This window comes from Mastomys coucha, unplaced genomic scaffold, assembly GCF_008632895.1.
Source record: "Mastomys coucha isolate ucsf_1 unplaced genomic scaffold, UCSF_Mcou_1 pScaffold9, whole genome shotgun sequence".
NCBI classification, from domain to species: Eukaryota; Metazoa; Chordata; class Mammalia; order Rodentia; family Muridae; genus Mastomys; species Mastomys coucha.
Window position 1 is genome coordinate 22375186 of NW_022196915.1, and position 14134 is coordinate 22389319.

The window sequence follows — 14134 nt, forward strand, 5'->3', positions numbered from 1 at the left end:
AATGAATAATTAAAAGAGACAGCAACACACCAATATCCCTTATTGGTAGAATATTGACAGGAGATAATAAATAAAAATAGCAAGAATATTTTATGTAGTTAGTGCCCCTCCACCAAAAATAAAGGAAGGGAAATGATAATAGAAGACAAAATGGAGATTAACAATATTGTAGACTTTAGTCTACCCTCAGGAATATGCTAAGAATGTGGCTGTAAATTGCATCTGGAATGCTCATGAGCACTCATCCAGCCTTGTTCTATTTGAAAGTGGCAGAGGTTTAAGTAGAAGGTCCTGTTGAGAGCTGTTCTGACTACTGATGATGCATTCTCAAAGCAGACTGTGTGTCCTTGTTCTTCTTCCCCTTCTCTGGTTTCTCAGCCATGCATTCCTACCACAATGTGACACCATAGATCCAAAGCAATGGGCCAGGAAGCCACATGATGAAGTACCTGAAATGTGACCAAAGAAGCCTTTCTTGTTGTAGGCTCATCACAACAGGTATATGTTACAGAGTTTCAGGAAGCTGACATGAATGTAAACAAAACGGTAAAGGTTAGACAGAAGTCCAAAGCAAGCCCGTTTCATCTCTTAAGGAAAGGAAATGGAAATCTCTGGTTCATGTGAGGCCAAATACTCAAGAAAAAAATTCTCACTACTACAGGATTTTTCAAAAAAATTGAAACAAAGCAGCCACATAATTTTATGAATGCATCATTAGCTAAATTCTAGAGTAGAAACATGTTACTGAAAAAATAAAGCAAAAGAAAACAGGCCCCCACCCAACCCCACCCACCCCCAAATCAGTAAAGCACCAATATCTCTAGGAATCAATATTTTTAAAATACTTGCCAACTATATATAGGTAAGTCCATTTGCTCATTCCAAACATAATATACTTTGTCTTTCTACCCCGTCATTGAGTTTTTCAACTCTTTCATTTGTTTTAAGGCTCATAAAAGCACTGATTATAATTTATGCTTTGTTTCAATATAATCCCAGCATTTAGGCTGAGTTAAAGCTTCCAGATGACTGTTATGTATACGTTTCATTTTATTTTCAATATCCTACAGATATTTTAAAAGACTGAGCAGCACAAAACACGTAGCTACCAAATTAGCTTTATTTATTGTATTATTCAGTTTTCCTCAAACTCATTTGCTAATTTTTTTGATCCATTAAAGATTGAGAGAATTGACTGCTTAACTTGATTATGGGCAAATTACTTTACCTTCATATTGTATTAGCTTTTCTGCTTGTGTTGGTGCAGTATTATTCAGCATAATCACTTCATGGCATCTATTGAAAACAGTTATCATTATCAATAGTGCCATTAATACTAAAATCACTTCCCACTTACTTCTAGCTGTGGAATCTGGCTCCTGTTAAGAAGCCCTGCCCTAATTCCTAGCACTAATTCCTATCCTTTTTATATCCCTTCAGCAACCTGAACTTAATTCTTCCATTGTATTTGTTTTGTTTTTCTAATGTGATATGTTTAGTTGTGTTTTTTTTCTCATTAGATTATAAATTCCTTGAGAATAAAGGTTATATTTCACTTTCTATTGAGTTCCAGTTCTTAACATCCTGCTCTTGAGAAGGGACCCAGAATGTGTTTATTGAATTGGATTTGAAAGAGAATTGACAAAACAATACTTAGAATTATTTGTTTTGGGAGAATGTGCTGGCTATGAAATCAGAGGTTAGAAACTGGAACTTGCAAAACCACCTTGTTTTAGGGTTTCATTGCAGTGAAGAGACACCATGATCAACGCAACTCTTTAAGGACCACATTTAATTGGGACTGGCTTACAGGTTCAGAGGTTCAGTCCATTATCATCAAGATGCGAACATAGCAGCATTCAAGCAGGCATGGTGCCAGAGGAGCTGAGAGTTCTACATCTTCACCTAAAGGGCACTAGAAGACTGGCTTCCAGGCAGCTAGAACAAGGATATTAAAGCCTGCACCCACAGTGACACACCTATCCCAACAAGGCCACACCTCCACTCCCTAGGCCAAGCATATACAAAACATTACATTATACTCTCTGACCCCCATAGACTTGTTCAAACATACGAATCTATGGAGGCCATACCTAGCTGTGGGCCTATGTGCTGGATGCTTTCCACAGAGATCTCTGGCCCGACCTGGTGCAAGAGCCCTAGCAAAGGGAAGGGAGCACAGGCAGGGCCTTCTCTGTTGTGTCTTCCAGACTGCTCCCTTTCTCCGCACTACCCTGTACTCAGTAGTGTCGGGCTGGGCCTATGAGAGACCAACTAGCCAGTGAGGAGTGCAGTGCAGCTTCAGGCCGCGATTCGGGCAAGTAGACCTCTTCCCAAGTGTTACAGCTCTTAGAACAAAAGGCTCAGAAAACCGAGTAGATCTTTTGAGCGCTTTTACTTCCCTAGATAGGATATATACACAGTTTTGGGGGTCCGGATTTTGACAGCAGTTATCTCTCATTGGTTTGGGCTGAGAATCTTTATTTGCATGCAAAAGGGCTTGACCAATATCACACAACTCTCTTGCTGGGGCAGCTGTTGGGGGTTGGGACTGAAACATGAGCCAGGGTCCCAGGAATTATGGCCGAACACCTTCTGTTCCTTGCAGGCAGAAATATTGCCAACTGGGTCATCAGGGTTCCAGAATTATACTCGGCTGGACCCAGGCTGCCTGAACAGACTACCGCCCTACACCTAGCCATAGCATAATAAAAAAGTACATTTAGTTCAACTTCAAAAGTCCCCATAGTCTATAGCAGTCTCAACAATGTTAAAAGTCCAAGGTTCAAAGTCTTTTCTGAGATTCATCCACTTACTTAACTGTAATCCACAAAGCAAGACATGAAACCAGCTGGGCAAACTGCAGACTCTGCATCTCCTTGTCTGATGTCAAACAATCTTCAGATCTCCAACTTTTTTTTTCAGCTTTGTTGACTGCAACAAACTTCTTTCTCCTGAGCTGGTTTCACTCCCTATTAGCAGCTGTCCTTGGCAGATATTCCAAGGCTCTGGAATCTCAAACACCTTGGGGTCTCCAAGTCAACTTCAACTTCACAGCTTCTTGTTCCAATGTTTGGGATTCACACATGATCTTCTAGGCTCCTCCAAAGGACTTGGGTCACATCTCTAGCTCTTCTCTCTGTAGCACTCTAGGCTCCGGTTGACTCTATTCCACTGATGCTGCTTTTCTTGGTGGTCATCCCATGGTATTAGCATCTCAAAAATGCTGGGGTCTTCAACTGCAATGAGGCTTCACCAGTAGCCTCTCATAGGCTCTCTTTATGGTGCCAAGCCTCAACTTCTTTGCATGACCCCTTTAGGCCTAGCCATCAACTTCAACTGAGGCTGCACCTTCACCAATGGCCTTCCCTGGTCTCTCACAGTGCCATGCTTCAGCTGCTCTCCATGACCCTTCCATACTTTCAAAACTGGTACTACCTGTGTGTTTCTTACACATTACTACGTCCAGCTGTAGCAGGAAGTGCAACCCTGGCTGTCTCTGGAACACAGCTCCTTTGCGCTCTCAGAAAACACTTGCCAGTAAGTCCAGCTGCAGCATGAAGTACAACCTTGGCTGGGTCTGAAACACCTCAGTAATGCTGTTCTCACTGCTAATATCTTAACTCTAGCTAACCAGCATCCACTGTCCCAGTAATCCCTTCTACTTTTGTCTCTAAAGCCAGAACCCTCAGAGCTTCCAGGGACTAAAACTCCAACCAAAGAGTACACATGGGGGGACTCATGGTTCCAGCAACATGCATATAGCAGAGGATGGCCAAGCCAATCATTAGCGGGAGGAGAGTACCTTGGCCCTGTGAAGGTTCTATGCCCCAGTGTAGGGCCAGTAAGAAGGAGAGGGTGGGATGGTCAGCAGGGGAGGGGAGGAGGGAACAAGAGATTGTTTTAGTTTTTTTAGTTTTTGTTTTTGTTTTTTTTCTTTCCTTTTTTTTTTTGGAGGGGAACCTGGGAAAGGAGATATTGTAAATAAGAAAACATCTAATAGAAAAATAAATAAAGCTAGAACCAGATGGCCAAAGCTGCCAAGTTCTACTGCTTGCTGGGTCTAGATTATGGCCCCTTTATTCTATTACCAGCTTTCTGTTTTCTAACTCCCTCACTGCTTGGCTGTTCTGAAATGTTGCTGTCCTGCAGCAATGTTAAAAGAGGTAGGGTACCTGGAAAATGGAGTTAGAAAGAAGAGCAGCAGCAAGAGAGAGTTAGGGAAAAGACAGAGTGGCCACAGGTATACCTGTCCACGTGGTTGGTTTACAAAATTAGACGGGAGTTGTGAATGCTCAGCCATCTTCCATTTTAATGCCCTTCCTTTGTTCCCCAAACAGGTATAATACCTGAGGCAAAATCACTCCCCCCAAGTACGTCAGCATGCCAGTCCAATCAGTGACTTCCTTTTTTCTCTGCGGAGGTGGAGCCTCCGAATGTAACTGGAACTAGGTTGGAGGCATGGCAAATAGCAGGAGATGGGCAGAGAGGTGTGGTTAAGAGAGGCAGGCTTCAAATCAGGAGGGTAACACTGGAACTTGCTCTGTATATTGACCTTGAACTCATAGATTTGCATGGCTCTGCCTCCTGAATTAAAGGAGGATTAAAGTCATGTACCACCATGCCTGGACTTAAGCTTTTCTTCACCTAGAACTTGCTCTATCTCAGTTTGGTCTTGATGTCAGAGATCTGCTTAGCTTTATCTCCTGGGATTAAAGGTGTGTTTCACCATGTTTGGACCTAAATAAAGCTGGGTCGGATCTTGTCTTAAAGTCCTACTCCCTTAGCCAGTTATCTTGTAGAACATAGGATCCATCTCCATTCTACTTCCTGGTGCCCTTTAATACTTGAACCATATATTTTGCATTTTTCCTTTCTCAGTTTGTACCTTTTTCTTAAAATGCTCTTCATAAGAGTGAATGTTAGTAACCACACAACGAAACTTAAACCAGGCTGTTTTGAGACTTCCTTTTTCAAAGCAATTAATCTAAATCTCCTCATTCTAGCCTCAGGTTTGACTCTTTGGACAATGGCTTAAAATAGCCACATTCTTCACCAAACTACCACAAAAATAATCTCTACACAATATATGGAAATTCTTCTCCACTGAAGTCTCTTGAGCCAAGTCTGCAACATTCAAATCACTTTGAGCCACAATTTCTTCCATATTCCTACTAGGATAGCACACTAAGCCCCACTTAAGGCATCCCACTGCCTTCCAAAGCCAAAGTCCCCAAATCCACATTTTTCCAAGCAAAAGCATGGTCAGGCCTACCACAGCAATACCCCAGTCCCTGGTCCCAACTTCTATCTTAGTCTGTGAACAGACATCATGAACAAGGCAACTCTTATAAGGACAACATTTAATTGGGGCTGGTTTACAGGGTGAGGGGTTCAGTCTATTATCATCAAGGTGGGAGCATGGCAGTGTCCAGGCAGGCATGGTTCAGGAGTTGCTGAGAGTTCTACATCTCCATCTGAGGGACCCTAAGAGAAGCCTGGCTTCCAGGTAGCTAGGACAAGAGTATTAAAGCCCATGCCCACAGTGACACACCTACTCCAACAAGGCCACACTTTCTAATAGTGCCACTCCCTGGACCAAGCATATACAAATCATTATACACCTCTTTTAGCCCTCTGTACCACTCAAACCATAAGGCTTTAGTTGTTTTGAGTCTCTTCTATATCTTACATGGAAATGAGACATAGTTAAAAACCCTGTAGTTAGAGATCAGTAGCTGGATACAACATGAATGCTCTTATTGGGTATGGTGGCACGTACCTATAATCACAACATGTGGAAGCCTCAGGCCAGATCATCATGAGTTGAAAGCAAAGCTGAGCTAAATAGCAACTTCCAAGCCACCCTATGTTGTGAGATCATGTTTTAGAAAAGAACATATAAATATTCTCAATTTTTGAGGGGTACCAGACACAGAGCTCAGGGAAGGCCTTTGTACAAAGGTTACAATAGCTTGGTTTGAAGGTGTGGATGGGGGGTGGTTTCAGAGAACCTTCAGCAGCAGTGACTGTCCAGCTCTGACTGAGGATGCCCAAGGCAACCTGAGCTACAGTTTCAGTTCAAGAAGAAAACTTCTCCAGCCTAAACCCTATCCCTCTTTCTTTACCTCTGCTGAGCCTTCGCATCTGGCAAGCTGGGGAATGGGATGCAGTTCATGTGGTACTTCTATTCTTTGCTCCATCATCTTCTGTGCCATACTCTCTACAATTCTTCCCATTTCATGCCTTTCAAGCACCATCTTATTTTAACTTTTCTATGAAACCTATTGTCTTACCTGAGTAACATTGATAATGTGCTTTAACATGTAGATAATAGTGAACTGTTTTGCTCAAATATATATTTACCTATTGATCTGGAACATCTTTAACAAAGAGGTCAAGATTGTACCCCACTCCCTTTATTTCATATTTGGTTCCTACTGGCCTTTCTGTAAATGAACCTGATGGTTTTGATATCTAGAACTTTGCTCACTATGGATTCATAGTGTCTAAAAAGCTGCTACCCTTATTCATTTGTCAAAGATTTGATAAGTCTCTTGTGCGCATGGCTGGTATTAGTTCTGGCTCCTGTAAAGTAATACCTTATTTGCAGATTCTGGAGGTCAACAAATATAAACCTGGCTTCTATTTTAACCTTATCATAGGCCTGGTTTGGTTAGGTTATGATTTGGGAACCAGTTTACTTGCAACCAAATACAGATATTATTAATTCACAGTGCATTCAATATTCAATATTCAAATGCCTAAGAAATTTTTATCCTAGTAATTCTTGTATATATGCTGCTTTGTGATTTGCAATGTTCTTGCCCCTAAGTGTATTGGAGATTAAAGGAGGTAACAGACCACCAATCAGAATGGCCCTGGAATAAACACACTAATGATGGGTAGAGTACAACTAAAGCCCTTGCGGGTGACCAGTGCACAGTCTCTGGCTTTCTGGGCATAGTGTCTGAAAGCAGTCACAGCTGAAGGTAAGAATAAGTAGTGTAAAGTATGTATGACATTGGTCAGTTCATTGGAGCAAGTGTTTTTCTGAGAGTCTGGGATGTGAGACCTGAGCCATCAGGGCAAGTAAGTGAAAGGAGAGAGAAGGCAGGCTTCATGCTTCCAGGCAAGATGACTTAAACCCTGTGGTAGAGTTTTGACATGGGGTTTGCTTTGATGGATAGATCCCCAAACACTAGTTTAAGATCCTGTTAAAGGGCTGGATAATCCTAGGACATTTGGGGAAATGGTGATTGCCAACAGTAAGTATAGAATCATATTCATAACAAAGATCGTATTCAAAACAGAGCAAACAGGCTTCAGGCAGAGTCTGCCAAAGGCAGTTCCAGGAAGTCTGAGCTACACCAGGAGCTTGTGGAATAATAATCTCATCTCTTCCTGTTTTCAGTGGCCCAGTCACTTTCTCAATACATATTTAAGTGCATGTCACATTTTCCTTCTAGACAGTGTGCTCCTTGAGTTCAGTGGTTTTCTCTTAAGTCCTCCCTCCTCCCTGCAGGGATCTGGGCCTGCACAAACAGTAGGAACTCACAAGCTGTTTGAACTGGGGGAGAAATCCGCCTAGGAATGCCGTGATTCTGTAGTGGAGTCTTTGCAAACAGCACTGAGGTTATGTGTCTTGTCTGTCTGAAATAGAGCTTGCAATTCCTCCTATTCGGGCATTTCTGAGACCAGGCCAGAAGCCCTGGGAGCTTTTCCTAGTTCTTAAGGCTAATAACAATTCCTTGCAAATACAACCTCAGAGCTCAAAAATCCTCCTAGCCACAGATCCAGCCTCCAACACAGAGCAGGCCAGCAGCTGCCCTGTGCGCAAGGTTCATCAAACACATTCCTTTATTTTTCTGTCCAGGGTGAGCGAGCATTATTCTCCCTGCTGCCTGGTTGCCTCATCCTCTTCCCTGAAGTCTGGTTTGCTTTCTTGGACTAAGCAGCTGTGTGCTCTATGGTCTGAGGAAACCTGCTGTCTTCACAAGAGTGGGATCATTACCCACCCCCTTCTAGTGTTTGATTTGTCATTCTCTGTGACTTTTATATCACTAAATAGCACTTTTGGTGCATACCCTGGGGCTATATTTATTTTTAAATGCAACTAACTTTGTCTCTGAAATTCATTCTATTAGTTCTTGCTATTTTGATCTGGCCTCTTAGCTCACATCTGATCTTCAGACTCTCTCTGGTTCACCTCTAGTGCCCAGAACTCTGCCTTAGTAATCCAGTGCCTGGGGTTAAAGAGAAAAAAAGTCCCTTTGTCATGCTAAGGTTGTCCTCCCAGTGCCACCACCCATCGAGTCTAGTCTTAACTGGATGTTAATTTCATAAGCCAGCAGTCACACAGGATTTATATCCAATACTTGCTTTGAACTCACACAACATTGAACTCAAAGTCAAAATGCAGGCAAGTAAGGTAAGCAATTATGGAGTGATTGATTTTAATTACAATCTAGAACTACTTGGCTTGAAGCCCATTCTTTCTCCATCTGTGATGACAACTTCTGTAGGATCTTTGTACTCTGTGCAAGGCTCCTTCGGCACCCCATGAGCACCCTGATTCTCCAGAAGCAGATCTCTCTTGTTCAGAATGTCAAGTGTAGTTGATTTGGAAGAGAAGTCTAAATCTTCCACCCAGTCTGACATATTCACTCATTACACTGTTGTCAGCAGTATGATTCTATATGACAGTTTTACTCAAGTTGCAATCCTGGCCCTTTCCTCTCAATCCATCTCTGTTTTTGAACAGTTTCTTCCTATCTGACTCCAGCTTTGCTGCTACACACTCCTGCTTCAGTCTCCTAGCAGGATTTCATTTCTAGATGGTGATCAGAGAGATAATGTATCTGAAGGCAAACAGATAAGCCTGCCTTACTGTTTCTCACATCCAGGTCTTTATTGGATGTGCATATAACAATAACTGTATCAAGGTTATTGTTTTCTGGCCAAATGGGAAAGAAAATTTCCATCATTCACTCTACCCAACTTAAGAGTCAACCTGCAAATGATAGAGCATCTTCCTCCATAGCCATGGGTATTTTTCAGGGCTATGAGGTGAAATGTAGCCTTAGGTACCAATTCATACTGACTTTGAAAAAATGAGGAAAGGTGAAAAGTAGAAAATGACAGATAAAAATGATTATATACAAAGATGGTATAGCTACTATATTATAGCACAATAAGCTATCACGGTGCTAGTTCTTGCATTGAGTTTTAGGGTAGTTTCTTCTGTAGCACATTTTCCATTTTCTTTGCTTTTATCCAGAACCTGGGATACCTGGGATTCTTTCTTTGAAGGGTTAAGGTCACAGTAGTTAGTATTTTGTTACTATGACATATACTTTAGCAAAATAATTGAAAGGAGAAAGTAATTATTTGGCTGATGATTTTAGAGGCTTCAGTCTATGGTTGCTAGGATCATTGTTTATAGGTTTGCAATAAAGCAGAAAATCATGGCAGAAAGATGCAGTGGAGAGATGCTTATTTCATTGAGGCCAGGGAAGCATCAAGAGGCAGAGAAAGGCTTGGAGCAAGACACTTAGTAAAAGCACCTTTCCCATACCTACTTTCTCCCATTTAGTCCCTTTCTTTAAAATTTTTATTGTCTCCCAAAAAAAGTGCCACCAGTTGGAAAAATAGGCCTGTGGGAACATGTCAGCTTCACTATACTAGAGAGAAACTTTTATCACCCAGGTTCTTTGTAGTTCTGCCTCTGTTGAATTGTCATTGCCTTTATTGAGTTTGATTTTTAGAAATTGCTGCTTGAGGCAATCCTCTGAGCTCCAGACATATTTCCTGACTCTTTCAGCCATAACTACCTTTCTGTTTTATTGATTGAAGCTTCCCAGTTCTCATCAGTTAATTGATATAAATAACCCCAGTTAGAAGAAAACTTCATTTTCTGCCAAGATATTCAATAGATTGTTGAGGAGAAACTGTAATTTCCAACTTAATGAGGTTGTTGTCAGTTTTTGTGAATATTCTCCTCTTCCCCCTTTGGAACTAAGACTTGTAAGGGCAAAACTGCTGAGGTCACAAGAATTGAATATCTAAGAGCTACAAAATACTTACTAGGTGACTCCCCTTATATGTGGCAAACAGGGAAAAAGCACACGTTAGCCACTAGTAAAATGTACATAGTATCACTAGGCAATAGTTCTAACTCAAAGGATACTGGTACCTTAATTTGGTTTTCTGTAAGGCACTTTATCATTCTTTCAGGCCAACTCTTCCTGGGTGATGGAGTATAGGGTATGATCACAGAATTTTCCTGAGAAAAGTCAATTGGCAAATGTATGTTGTTGTTTAAAATACTTTTGGCGAAGACTATGCAACTAAAATAATAATAAGGCATTGTTGGAAGAAGCATTTCAAATGGGGATGGTACATATGTATTGAAAATACGCATATGTTATGTTCTTTAGAGGGTAATCTGGCTTCGTTATTTCCCTCAGACACAGTCTTCTAGTCTTGTCCCTAGTGCTACAACAGACCACCCACCACCAATATCTCTTAGCGCCCACATAGCATCCCCTCATATTCTCCTTTTCCACTCATTGCTGTATCCCAGACTACAAATCTAGCAGGCACCCCTCATTAAAGGACAGGCCATGCCTATCAGAAAACCAGTTAGGCATCCCAGAGAACTTCTCCTCTCTGTTTCCCTAGTCTCATAGACTGAAGCCTTCCCTGTTCCCTGCCCACTCTACTGTGGATCCCACCATTTGTTGCCTTGTCCCTGATTCTAACTCTAGCACCCCCCCCCACACACACAGACACACACATGCTAACCCAAGGGCCACTTGTCCCAGGGCAACAAGTGGGTTAAATACAGACTCACAACTCTCCTACTGGTCCAGAGATCCACTCCCTCCAGACTCATCCCCAGCTCTCTAGCTGGGAATCTGCTGTGTTCTCTGTTTTCTCTCTGACTCCAACCTGGAAAAATGACAAAGACCCTCTCCTCTGTAACTTTCTTCTCCTGGACTCATCTCGGTATTCCAGCTTCCAACACCAAGAGGCGTTACCCATTCAACACACCGGGAAAACAGGCAACATGTAGTCATTATACTATCCAAAAATCCATAGAAGAAACAGAAACCATGGGAAAAAACCATCCAGTCAACAAAGACAAATCCAGAAATTAGAACCTAGACTTACAATCATCCCAAACCCAGAATAATAACACAGTCAATAATAGCCAGAGCAATATGTCTCCCCTAGAGTCTGCGTATCCTAGCACAGAAGGACCTGAATACTCCAACGTAACTGAAGCACAAGGAAAAGAACTTAAAAGAGCCTTTACTAATTTGATAAATGTTCCTAAATAGGACATGAATAAGTCCTTTAAAGAAATTCAGAAAAACACAAACAAAAGGATAAGAAAAGAAACAAAACTGTTCAAGATGTGAAACTGGAAATAGAATCCATAGAGAAAATCCAAAGTGAGGGAATTCTTCCTGGAAATGACAAATATAGGAATTGGAACAGGAACTACAGAGGAAAGTTTCACCAACTGAATATGAGAGATGGAAAAGGAAATCTCAAGCACTGAAGTTACAATAGAAGAAACAGATACATCAATCAAAGAGCATGCTAATCTAAAAATTCCCAAGGAAAAACATCCAGGGAATCTGGAACACCATGAAAAGAACAAACCTAAGAATAATGGGTATAAAGGAAGGAAAAGAGACTCAGTCCAAAGGCTCAGAAAATGTTTTTAATAAATCATAGCAGACAATTTTCCTAACCTAATAAAGGCGATGCCTATAATGACACAAAAAGCATATAGAACACCAGTTGAACCAAGAAAAGACAGTCTTCTCTAATAATAATTAAAACACTAAATACTAAACACACATACACAGGTACTTCCACAAATACCACCACCACCACCACCACCAGTAGCAGCAGCAGCAGCAGCAAAATAACAGGAGTCAATAATCACTGGGCATTTATATACTCTTAATATCAGTGGCCTCAATTTTTTAATAAAAAGACACAGGCTATCAGCATGGATATAAGAACAGGATCCATCTTTCTGCTACATCCAAGAAACACACTTCAACATTAAAGATAGACAGTACTGCAAAGTAAAAGGTTGGAAAAAGATATTTCAAGTCAATGGACCTAAGAAGCAATCTGTTGTAGCCATTTGAATGCCTAACAAGAAAGACTTTAAGACAGAACTAAGCAAAAGACACTTCATACTTATCAAGGGAAAAAAACTACCAAGATTTTTATTTCATTTCTTTACATCTATCCCCCAAACACTAGGGCACCCTAGTTTGTAAAAGAAACACTACTAAAGTTTAAATCACATAGTGACCCACACACACTGATAGTGGAAGACTTCAGTACCTCATTCTCACTGATGGACAGGTCATCCACATAAAAACTAATCAGAGAAATATTAGACATAGCAGAGATTATAAACCAAAAAGACCTAATATATATTTATAGAACATTTCACCCAAACACAAAAGAATATGCATTCTACTATACATCTCATGGAATTTTCTCCAGGTTTGGCCTCATATACAAAGCAAGTCTCAACAAATACAAGAAAGTTGAAATAATACCCAGCATCCTATCAGACCACCACAGATTAAAGCTGGATATCAACACCAACAGAAACAACAGAAAGTTCACAAGCTCATAGAAACTGATCAACTCTCTGTTGAATAAAAAAATATTTCAAGACAGAAATGAAGAAAGAGATTAAAGACTCCCTATAATTGAATGAAAATGAACATACAACACACTCAAACTTAGGGACATAATGAGGACTGCTCTATCTGACAAATTCACAGCACTAGGGGCCTACATAAAACAACTGAAGATATCTCAGAGTAGGAACTTGAAAGCTCAATAACAAACAGAGGAAGTCACACCACATAAGAGTAGACAACAAGAAATCATCAAACTGAAGGCTGAAATCAAAATAAAAAGGAGAATAATACAGTCAGTGAATCCAAGAGTTTGCAGAAGCAACACAATTTTCAAGATACACAAATCCTTATCAAAATTAACTAAAAGGTAGAGAAAGAAGGTCCAAATGAATAAAATTAGAAATGAAAAGGTAGACATAATAACAGACATTGAGGAAATCCAGAGAATCACAGGACATACTTTTAAAAAGCATGTGCTCCATCAAATTAAAAAAAATCTAAAAGAAATTGGTAATTTTCTCAATGGAAACCATTTACCAAAGTTAAATCAAGCTCAAACAAGCAATTTAAGCACACCTATAATCCTTAGTGAAATAGAAACAGCCACTGTTTACTCTTAACAAAACCAAACCAAAAACAAAATTAAAACAGAATAAAACAAACCAAACAAATGCCCAGGGATACATAGCTTTAATGCACATCACTGCCGGATTTTCAAATGAAAGTTGATGAAAAAATTCCTCAAATTATTCCACAAAATCAAAATAGATGGGATGTTGCCCAACTCATTTTATAAGGCCACAGATACTCTGATGCCAACACCATGCAATGATTCACCAAAGAGAATTACAGTTCACTTTTCCTTAAGAACATAGGTGCAAAAATACTAAACAAAATACTCCCAAATCAAATCCAAGAACACTAGACAAAGATTATCCACCATGATCAAGTAGGCTTTATTCTAGAGATACAGGGATGGCTCAATATATGAAAATCAGTGAATGTAATCCACTGCCTAAGTAAAATGAAAGAAAACTCCACATGATCATCTCATTAAATGAAGAAAAAGCCTTGGAAAAATTCCAATCCCCCTTCAGGATAAAAGTCCTGGAGAGAAGAGGTAGACAAGGGTCATACCTTAATATAATAAAGGCCATTTACAACAAGCCTGTAGCCATCATCAAATTATATAGAGATAAACTCAAAGCAATTCCCCTAATGTCAGGAACAAGACAAGGCTGTCTACTCTCTCCATTGTTATTCACTATAATACTTGAAGTTTTAGCTAGAGCAATAAGACAACTGAAGGAGGCACAGGCTTAAATTAAATACACCTCTATGGGCTACAAATTAGAAAGGTCAAAGTATAGTCATTTCAAGTTGATAGAACAGTAGACATAAATGACCCTAGAACTTTCATCACAGAAACTTCTTGTTTAAAAAACTGT

At 40.3% G+C, this 14134-nt stretch overlaps 1 long non-coding RNA gene across 5 annotated transcripts in view; it reads right to left on the minus strand.

Moving 5' to 3' along the window:
* The window catches only part of LOC116084496, an 82780-nt gene that overhangs the window by 11970 nt on the left and 56676 nt on the right, over positions 1 to 14134 (minus strand). For all 5 annotated transcript variants that reach the window (XR_004116135.1, XR_004116132.1, XR_004116134.1 and 2 more), the window contains one exon: positions 10196 to 10285. This is a non-coding gene — a long non-coding RNA (uncharacterized LOC116084496). The remainder of the gene's footprint in view (positions 1 to 10195; positions 10286 to 14134) is intronic.